Source organism: Capsicum annuum, chromosome 6 (genome assembly GCF_002878395.1).
Source record: "Capsicum annuum cultivar UCD-10X-F1 chromosome 6, UCD10Xv1.1, whole genome shotgun sequence".
Taxonomy (NCBI): Eukaryota; Viridiplantae; Streptophyta; class Magnoliopsida; order Solanales; family Solanaceae; genus Capsicum; species Capsicum annuum.
This window is the reverse complement of record NC_061116.1, coordinates 221015419-221025337: the sequence shown is the minus strand read 5'-3', so window position 1 is coordinate 221025337 and position 9919 is coordinate 221015419. Positions and strand designations below refer to the sequence as shown.

Below are 9919 nucleotides of genomic sequence, written 5' to 3'. Positions count from 1 at the left end.
TTAAGGAATTAGCAAATAGGGTGCAGACAGCTAGGTATCAAGATTTCATAATTAGGCTAGCGTCCGCATACGAGGGTTATGTCTTTTATCTGCCTGCCTTTATGGACTTCCGTGGAAGAATCTACCATAGTGGTATCTTGCATTTTCATGAGCATGATTTAGAAAGAAGTTTTATTCTATTTTCCAACAATCCTCAAGAAGGAATCAACCAGTCAGCTAAGGACATAGTAGCCACATCAGCTGTCTTTAAGTATAAGAAATTCGATCTTTATGATGATGGTCTAAAATGGTATAAGGAAAACCATAGTTCGATCTATGCTTCTGACGAGATTTTAATAAGCATCGGTAAGGGTGCTAGTGATCCATTTCAGTTCATAGCCAAGGTCCTGTGTAATGATAGAGTAGAAGAATCTAATAGGGTCCCAATAACTCAAGATGTTGCTGCCAGTGCTTATCAGATCATGAGTTATTTATTGCTTAACGAAAAAATTGCTAAGAGAACGAATCTTATTCCCCACCCTGATGGGAAAATATAAGATGTGTACTTGTACATGCTACAAGATTTTAAGGCATTTTTGCATGATCGAATAAATGAGAAATTACAGATGGAAATCATTGAATCTAAGTTAGATAGAAAGCTCATCAAAAGTCTATTCATACCATTGATCTATGGGAAGACATTGATCAGCATGGAAAAGGATATTAGGCTAAAATATGGTAAATTACTTAGTCAAAAGGACAGCTATAACCTCGCAAAACTTAGCAATGAATTTGGGAAATTTAAATATCCAGACATAGTCCATTTAATGAAGTTGATAACTACCATTAGTTGGTTTTGTTCTGTAAGAGATCGACCAGTTGTCTATAGTGTACCATATTACACTACAAAACAGGATTATATGTCTTTCATAAATGAAGAGATAATCGTTTATGAAAGCACTACCAAAAAGAAACGATGGGTTACTCTAAGAGTACCTACTATGAATAGGGATAAGCGAAAGACTCAATCCTCAGCATGCGCTAACTTTATTCATCAGAAAGATGCATACATATCCATGAAAGTAGTGGAATCATTATTGAGTCAACGTGCACTTATATATACCGTACATGAGAATTTTCTAACAACTTTGCCTTACATAAGAATAGTTCCTGATACCTTTTCTTTATTGATTAACTACTAACCTCATCCAGTGCTTTTTCATTCGATATAGGGCAATTCCATTCGCAATCCTTAGGACTATGATAGGAAACCTAAAGACGATTGAGCTGTTGGCTACCGTCAGACGATTGTGGAATTAGCTTTCTTGCAACTCAACTCAAACCTCAAGGAAGGCAGAAGGTTGCGGAGTAATGGAAAACAGAAGAATTTTTACTTGATTAGATAGGATTGTTTCCTTTAGCACTCCAACTGACTCAGGGATGAAAAAAAAGGTCATCATCTGCCTCTATGTTCTTGAGTCCTTATATAGAAATGGACTTATTGGCTTGATCATTGAATTGAGTGTATGGTAAATGCTTTTGACTCAACCTCCCGCTGCTTTATCTCTGATAGCATATAGCCAATAATGAAGATAGATATCTAGTTTGTGTGTAGTGAAGGATCTTTCGTTGTAGCCATTCTTTACTGAACTCGAACCAAGTAATGCCCAAGGACTCCCATCCTATGTTTTTATTGGTTGGACCAACCCAACTGGCGATTTCTGTAAGTAAGAAAAAGTCTCTCTTGGGAGCAGAGCATTCAAAAAATGAACCAAACCAAATGAAAAATAGAATCAAAACTCTCTTGGATTAGTTTTTTCAGAAGAAGAACAAAGAAAGGAGATCTCCTTTTTTCAATAAGGAGGTAGCTAACCTATCGAAGGACACTATAATGAAATAAATAGCTGACGTGGTGAGAAGTCCAAGAGATAAAGATAAAAAAGATAAAGGGTCAGAGGAAGTATAAGGTAAGTGGGTGGGTGGGATCATGATCGACTAAAAGGAAAGTCGCCCGGAGATATTGGTTCAAATCCAATTCATGAAAGAGAGAACTGATGAAGATAAGTAAGTAAGCGAGTTCCTCATCTATAGAGGTAGGGGCTTCGAGACTGCTTCAATCGTCACTCGAAAACCCCTCCGCGAGAACAAAGGGAGTTCGCCCGTATAGACGGGCAGACTTCCCTATGTTAAGTGGAATCCATGGTAGTCGTACTACTGACAGCTAAAGTACACTAAGAGTCGTTTACTTTTGACTTTTCTTCATTGTAATAGTAATCCATTATACTAGCCATACTAGCATTAATCTTTTCACCGAGATGAACAATCAAGAGACCAGTGACTCCTAATGCTTAGGACTATGAATTGGCAGTTGCTTTAGCAGCTGTAGCTTAAGTGAACCCCTCCAACATGAAGTCAGAACTCATCTGCTCACTAAGCCAAAGCAATACATGCACATTCCATTCTGGTAATAGTCCGATGCTGAATCTCATCTGAATCATCATTTGTCAGGACTCTTTGGCCTAAGTTCCTTAGATTGGACAATAGGAAGACCTGGTAAAGCATTCCCCCTATATCTGCAAGAAGAATCTCACGATATGAACTCATTTCCACCTTTGTTGGACTCTAAACATGGGTTTTTCTAACTTAAAGATCAACCCAATTCATGCGAGCTCTGTTTTAGCTAGTTTCGTTGCAGAGCCAGAGACCTAGTAGGGGTATGTGAAAGATTTGGTACATGCCTTGGGCATACTTTCTTATTCTATTTATTTCCTTTAGAGAAATGGGATCCCTGGACCCCTCATTTCATCCTCCTGCTCGCTAGCAGTTGCTTTTTCTTTGGAAGGGCATTGGATACGATCATAAGCAATTTATCCCACCCAAAATGAAGGTGCCTCAAGGTATATAGTTTGGTAAATAAAAGATAAGAAGGGAGCTCCTATTTAGACTGGAAAACCTACTAAACCAGAGAAAAAAGCAGGTAGCGAATGATCAAATAATAAAATCCTCCTTTGTCGACCTGAAGCTGAAGTGAACGAACGGAAGTAGTTGAACTATGCCCCTATTCCCTATGTCTTCTCGTGACATGTGCACAGCTTCTATAATAGATTAAGAGATCAGTAAAAGAGCCAATGCATCGATAGCAGGTTTTGCTTTGAAAACCTAATTTGGGACCTATAAGTGAGCAAGGAGAAATCTATCTTCAAACCACTCCCGACAGTCTGAGGATGGTGTACCATTTTCAGTTTCTCCATAGGTAATCTGCAAATCAAAAGCAAAAAGGTGCTTGCTTCTTCCTTCTTTGGAATACGGATAAAATCAGAAAGGCAAACAATGCAATAGCTTCGGTTAGAGCAAAGCTCAAAATGGCATAATCAAATTATTTATATATAATATATATTATTTATATATTTAGAATATATGAATATATAATATGAGTATTCTCTTTTACAAAGATCTTCCCTTGTTTCTTGATAGCCAAAATTCTCATCCCGGGTCGTGCCCCCCGCCGCAAATATAGCAAAATCAGAATTGGGTGGAATTGAGTTCCCAGACATTCCACCTGAGGAAGACGGTGCGAATTGGGAAATTTTGTCCATAAAGAGATACCCGACCGACTTGGAAGTAAGATAAAGAAAAAAGAAGTCTCCCCAAAATTGGAACATATCTTACCCAGGTTTCTGGGAGAAAAGAATGAAGGAAAAAACCATCTTTTCTTCCATAAAACGAACACGTAGATAAACTGCCGAAATAGTCATTTCCATTTTTTGACTTTTATAAGAACAAGTCAAATAATAATTATTCCCAGAGTTCAAACTGCAATCTTCAGGTTATGAGCCTGATGAGTTGACCTATTCCTCTACCCCACTTCTTTTCTTTCTTTCACTATTCCCCACCTCTGATTCTATCTATGATCCTAGGTCTCTCGAGCAAAGTAAGTTGAACTAAGTTGAATCCTTTACTTCGGGTTTGTCGACTCGATTGGCGATTGAGTTTTCCCCCTTTTTGTTGTAATTCATCTTTCGAGGGTGTCATGCCCTTACAGTAGTCTTTATGAATGAGTTAGGTGTGTGCAAGTCTTACTTTCAGTCTCCCTCTTGCCTTTGAAGTAGACTGAAGATAGAGTGTGGATATTCTGATCTCTCCGTCTAGCCAAACATGCCCTGTGTCATCCTACTGATAGAGATAAGAAGAAAGACTTACGTGGGATACTCTAAGGAGGCAAGCTAAGGATCCTTCAAGCCAGTAAGTAGGTTTCTGATATTGAGTCAGGCTACCGGAAGTTTCATCGTATAAGTCGGCATCTGCGACTAAGACCTGGTCTTCAATGCCCTTTCCTTTTTTCTTGTAAATAAATAAATCTCCTGCGACAAGTTAGCTATAGGAGTGCCGGAGTGAACCCAGAAAAGAAGTCACTAAGCTCACTCACTCAAGCTTTGTTATGTCCGTCTATGATCCACAGTTTCTACGCTTATTATATGATATTATGATTTCTCACTTTTGATTGAAGATTTGATTAAACTAACTTTACCCTACCTCGGAAAAACCAGTATCAGACCGACTTGAGCAAGTTAGCGACCATGGGTTCCAATATCGGAGATTCCCTTTCCATCGGATCCCTACTTAATAACAAGAACTTAACTCATACTAATGAATCAAATCGTCCTTTATTAAATTATTGGTAATACAATGCTTAGCAATTTAGAATTTATGCGGAGGGATCCTATTTATTTCCCTTCCGTTAGTAGCACATCAACTAGTTCTTCAACAGCGTCCAACTCACAAAGTACTCCACCTGACTTTGAGAAACTATTTTCTAAAGTATGTGATGAATGCACCAGGTGTGTGCATGAAATCGGGAGGGTATTACCCCTGGAATGGACCATGCCTGAACTTGTTCGGACAGTGCTTGGGGATGACGCTATTCATCATGGCTTTCTTACAGATGCCTACTACAATGTGATATTATGTGGCACTCGTAGTTGCGGATGCGAGGAGCTGCTGAAGTTTCTGGATCTAATCAACTATGTCTTCTAGTCTGAGAACTCTTTGAAAGTTGGTGACCGTCAGACGATTGAGTGTTGGCGACCAATAAGCTACTCGACCTTAAAGCGAAACTCTATCTAATAAGACCGAAGTGAAAGCAAAAAGCGATTTCATAGCTAGAAAGCAGAAAGCGACTTCATAGCTAGAAAGCAGAAAGCAACTTCATATCTAAAAAGTAGAAAGCTAAAGTGGGTACTTTCTATTCATTTCCAGCAGGCTTTTTTGTCTCTTATTGCATCAACTAGGACTGCTAAATACCTTAAGTTACTGAAAGCTCTTCTACTTCTTAGATTGATTTGATTATAATCTGATAGGAGTTCTGGCAGCTAAGAGAGGATCAGAAGCATAACCGAATGTTAGAAAATATGCACTTTGATTCGCACTTTATGTCGCTAATATCACACGTGTTGAGCTAACAGGTGGCGGAAAAGCATTTCTAACCTTGGGATAGGAGGACGTTTATCGAGCTTTTCCATGCAGTCTCTCACCCAGAGCAGGCTACGGATCATCCCATGATGCCAAAATTCATTGAGGTTGATCCCGAAAGCACGTAGATTAAATAATGGAAAACCTTTTTTGTTATGCCGGTGCTCTGGTCTGTTGTCTTTCCTTATCCTTAGTTTCCCCAGCTCTCCTTTCTTTCACGGGATGGATTTCATTCACACGGCCAGAAAGGTTCTTCGCAAGTATACCGCTTTCTGTTCAAGAATCGGTAGCCTTTTTAAGGAAGACTACCGAGCTTCCTGATAGAGACTCTCATCTCTATACAAATTCTAAATTTGATTAGAAATCACTGAGCGCTCGCTCGACTTTAGAAATGACTCTACTTGTTTACTAGCTGCCTTTATGACTCATCTCAGAATTCGACTTGTTAATTTATAGAACTGAGTACACTAGGATAACAGTAGTTTCCTCTGTTTTTATGAATCCACAACATTCTTTCTCTGTAAACCCCTCAATCTTTATCATAACCAAACTGCATAACTCAAACTAAGCCCGAGTAGACTGTTTTAGACCATAGATCGCCTTTGTTCACCTGAACACTTATACCATTTCTGCCTTCGCATAGGTAAAGTATGGGAGGAACTAGAGATTACAACAAGATATTAATCCTCATCAGAGAACAATAAAGTTCTAAGAATTAGATACAACCCTTGTTGGTGCTCCATTCGGTACCATTAGAATAACCATGCAGTTTTAAATGACTATGTGCTCGAAATATCCTAATTGGAAAGTTTTCCAACTTTCCAACAGGGGCTGAGAACCCTGGATGATGCCATAAAAGAGGTTCTAAATTGACTCCTTATAATATTCAGGATAATTACATTCTTGAAAAGATCAAGGGCTCTACCCTCTCGCATAAAGTCTTACACTCTTATCATCAACCTTCATGGATTTTTGCTCGTTTGGTCTCGCTATTTCATTTCTGGTTCTCTCTTTCAAGCTTCTTTCCATACTGGCGATTTCTTCTCATTTCGTTCGTTCTGCTAGCTGGTGTCGCCTTCTCTCTTACTTATCTATTCCTATCCATCTTTACCTCTCCTACTCCACTACTTCCCTCCTTCAAGATGTGATTAATGCACCTTAAACCTCTCTCTTGAAAAAGAGCATTTTTTAGTGAAGCCTTAGCATGTGAACCCATAGGAACAGGGCCCTTTTTCTTTGTAAAAAAGCTTCTGAATTATCATCATATCAGTAGGCGCAGAAAGCAAATCTCGGTATTGAATTATTGAAAATCTCTTTGAGATTTCTTAGACAAATCTTTTTGTGTAAGGCCGCTCCATCTTTATTACCTTGTTTTTTGGGGTTCAAATTTTGTGACTCATAAGCCCTCCGTATCTAAACATAGATGGATAAAGGGCGGGTTCCACAGTTAACTAAGAAGGCGATCGATTGGCTTGGAGAGGAAACCGAGGACTGAAAACTAAAAGGATAGGAATGAATTGAATAAAGAAAGAATATATAGAACCTTGAGCATTTTCTTTTCTCGGTAATGGTTGAGAGTAAAAAAGGGGTATCTGCATAGAAGAATTGTTGGTATACCGGGTAGATGTTTATCTTTTTGACTTCAGCAAAAATTTTCAAATCACCACCTTCGTCAATTATATTGATGTCGAAAGGGAAGAGGACAGGGTCTTACTTACAACAAAGTCAAAAGAAGGAGAAGTTTCCTGTCTTAGTTTTACTTCCTTGAACTAGCTACTACCGCGCAATGTGCCCTTGCTTGGTGGGTCGTTAATTAATCAATTTTAAAAAGAAGGATGGATTTCAACCTTGCTTTGAGTCGTCAGGCTAGTAAAGCGCTACTTCTAAAATGATCGTTAAGGTCATTCACTCGATTCCCTCGGTGGCTCTGCTACCGATGGATCAAGATATGTTGCCTGCCTATCATACCAAAGGCGCTGCTGGTGGATATGCCAAAGATGTCCTGGCTCTAAACCGGGTACTTGAAATGCTAAAAGTACTTCTTATGGTCCTGTTTCAACCACCCTTCCCTCTCTACCTCGAGACTACTCTCGTCTTTCAAATGTTGCTTCTGATTTAGTTGGTAAAGACGCTGAAGGATCAGCTAACACTAGATAGGAAAGGTTTTTGATCGAAGCTCTCAAATCTATTCCGAAGTCACTTTAGGATTCGGTTTTCGATCTGGTTGATGTTCCGACATCCCAAATTGAGGTGGCTCTAAACTGAGGTTGCCTACCTCTCTAGTTACAGAGAGAGAAGAGGGACTTCAAAGCCTTAATTCAAGTTAGAAATCTCGCTAGAAAACTAGCCTTATCGATCTAGGTAAGTGGTGACAACGAAAAGTCTTTTAAGCTTGAGGGGTGGTGATCGAGGTAGGATAAAATGGTATTTGAACCAGGGAGGGCGGCCTTATATAGTTTGTCTTTTCATGGGTGGTGGGCAGAGAAAAAAGGCATTCATTAAACCTTTTGGAACTGTAGATAAAGAGTCGTTTAAAGACCTTATAGAAAACCACTTTGTAGAGGGCGGGTATCACGCTCAATAGAACTAGACTTTGCTATGTCAATAGTCAATAAGAGAGAGAAATAAAGAGAATAGGAAGAGGAGGCCTTTTTCTTTATATTTCTATACTTTGAAAATCAAATCATCATGCACTTTAGGCCCTTCTGAAAGACATGAGGCGGGGTCACACGAGTAGCGAAAGACTGTGCTTGCTCATGTTCTCATGCTTCACACAAACCCAAGCTAAGAAGCTTGAAAGCCATATCATATCATATGGATATAGAAAGTCCGATCAAAAAACAATAAAAAAGGACTGGGAAGGCTTGAATGGATGGTTTCCAAGGACAGGGCTCGATCCTGCACAATTAAGACCAGCGAGCATCTGTTTAATTTACTTAATGCACTCACAAGAGATCGCATAACTTCCCTAGCTTTGTGTTAAGGGTACAACTTAAAGAACAACTTACTCTATTGACGTAATATTCATTCATAGTGGCTGGGCGGACCGTTCTGAAGACGGAGGGCCCTAAGAAACCCAGAAAGAAAAAAACCAATATAGGAACTACAACTAAGAAAGAATAAGAATAAAAATAATTGCTTAAGTAAGGTAGTCGCCATAAGGCTTTTCTTCTCCGCGAGCAAGGAGTGCCACGCACAAGCGGAGCAAAAAGAAAAAAAAGGGACTTCTTCTCTTTTTAAAGGAGAAATCCTTTGATTGCGTATTGAATATAGATCCATGTCTTTCTTGTTCCACTAGCTAAGAGAAAATTCTCACGTCCCTTTCGTTATTACAACCTTCTTTTTTGATGTCTAAGACCAGAAGCTACGCGCAAATTCTCATTAGATCTGGGTTGTTCTTAACAGCGATGGCTATTCATTTAAGTCTTTGGGTAGCACCACTAGATCTTTAACAAGGTGGAAATTCTCGTATTCCATATGTACATGTTCCTGCGGCTCGTATGAGTATTCTTGTTTATATCGTTACGGCTATAAACACTTTTTTGTTCCTATTAACAAAACATCCCCTTTTTCTTTGCTCTTTCGGAATTGGTATAGGAATAGGTGCTTTTTCTACGTTGTTTACCTTAGTTACTGGGGGGTTTCAGGGAAAACCTATGTGGGGAACCTTTTGGGTGTGGGATGCTCGTTTAACCTCTGTATTCATCTTGTTCTTTATTTACCTGGGTGCACTGCGTTTTCAAAAGCTTTCTGTCGAACCGGCTCCTATTTCAATCCGTGCTGGACCGATCGATATACCAATAATCAAGTCTTCAGTCAACTGGTGGAATACATTGCATCAACCTGGGAGCATTAGTCGATCTGGTATATCAATACATGTTTCTATGCCCATTCCAATCTTGTCTAACTTTGCTAACTCCCCCTTCTCAACCCGTATCTTGTTCGTTCTAGAAACACGTCTTCCTATTCCATCTTTTCTTGAATCTCTTTTAACGGAAGAAATAGAAGCTCTAGAAGGAATACCAAAACCTATTTCACTCGCGGAGTCTTTTTGCATCCATGTCTGAATGGTTAAAGCGCCCAACTCAACATTGGCGAATTCGTAGGTTCAATTCCTACTGGATGCATGCCAATGGGACCCTCCAATAAGTCTATTGGAATTGGCTCTGTATCAATGGAATCTCATCATCCATACATAACGAATTGATGTGGTATATTCATATCATAATGAACAGTAAGAACCAGCATTCTTATTGAGACTTTCACTTATAGGGAAGAAAATCGATTTATAGGTGGAATCTAATATGCAGTATTTACAGACAAAAGTATTCGGTTATTGGGGAAAATCAATATACTTCTAATGTCAAATCAGGATCAACTAGGATAGAAATAAATCATTGGGTCAAACTCTTCTTTGGTGTCAAGGTAATAGCTAAGAATAGTCATTGACTTCCGAGAAAGAGTAGAAGAA

The 9919-nt window shown here is 39.1% G+C and overlaps 1 pseudogene; it reads left to right on the top strand.

The window, feature by feature from the left end:
* Positions 1-7384: 7384 nt before the first annotated feature.
* Positions 7385-9677, top strand: LOC124899640 (annotated as a pseudogene).
* Positions 9678-9919: the final 242 nt, after the last annotated feature.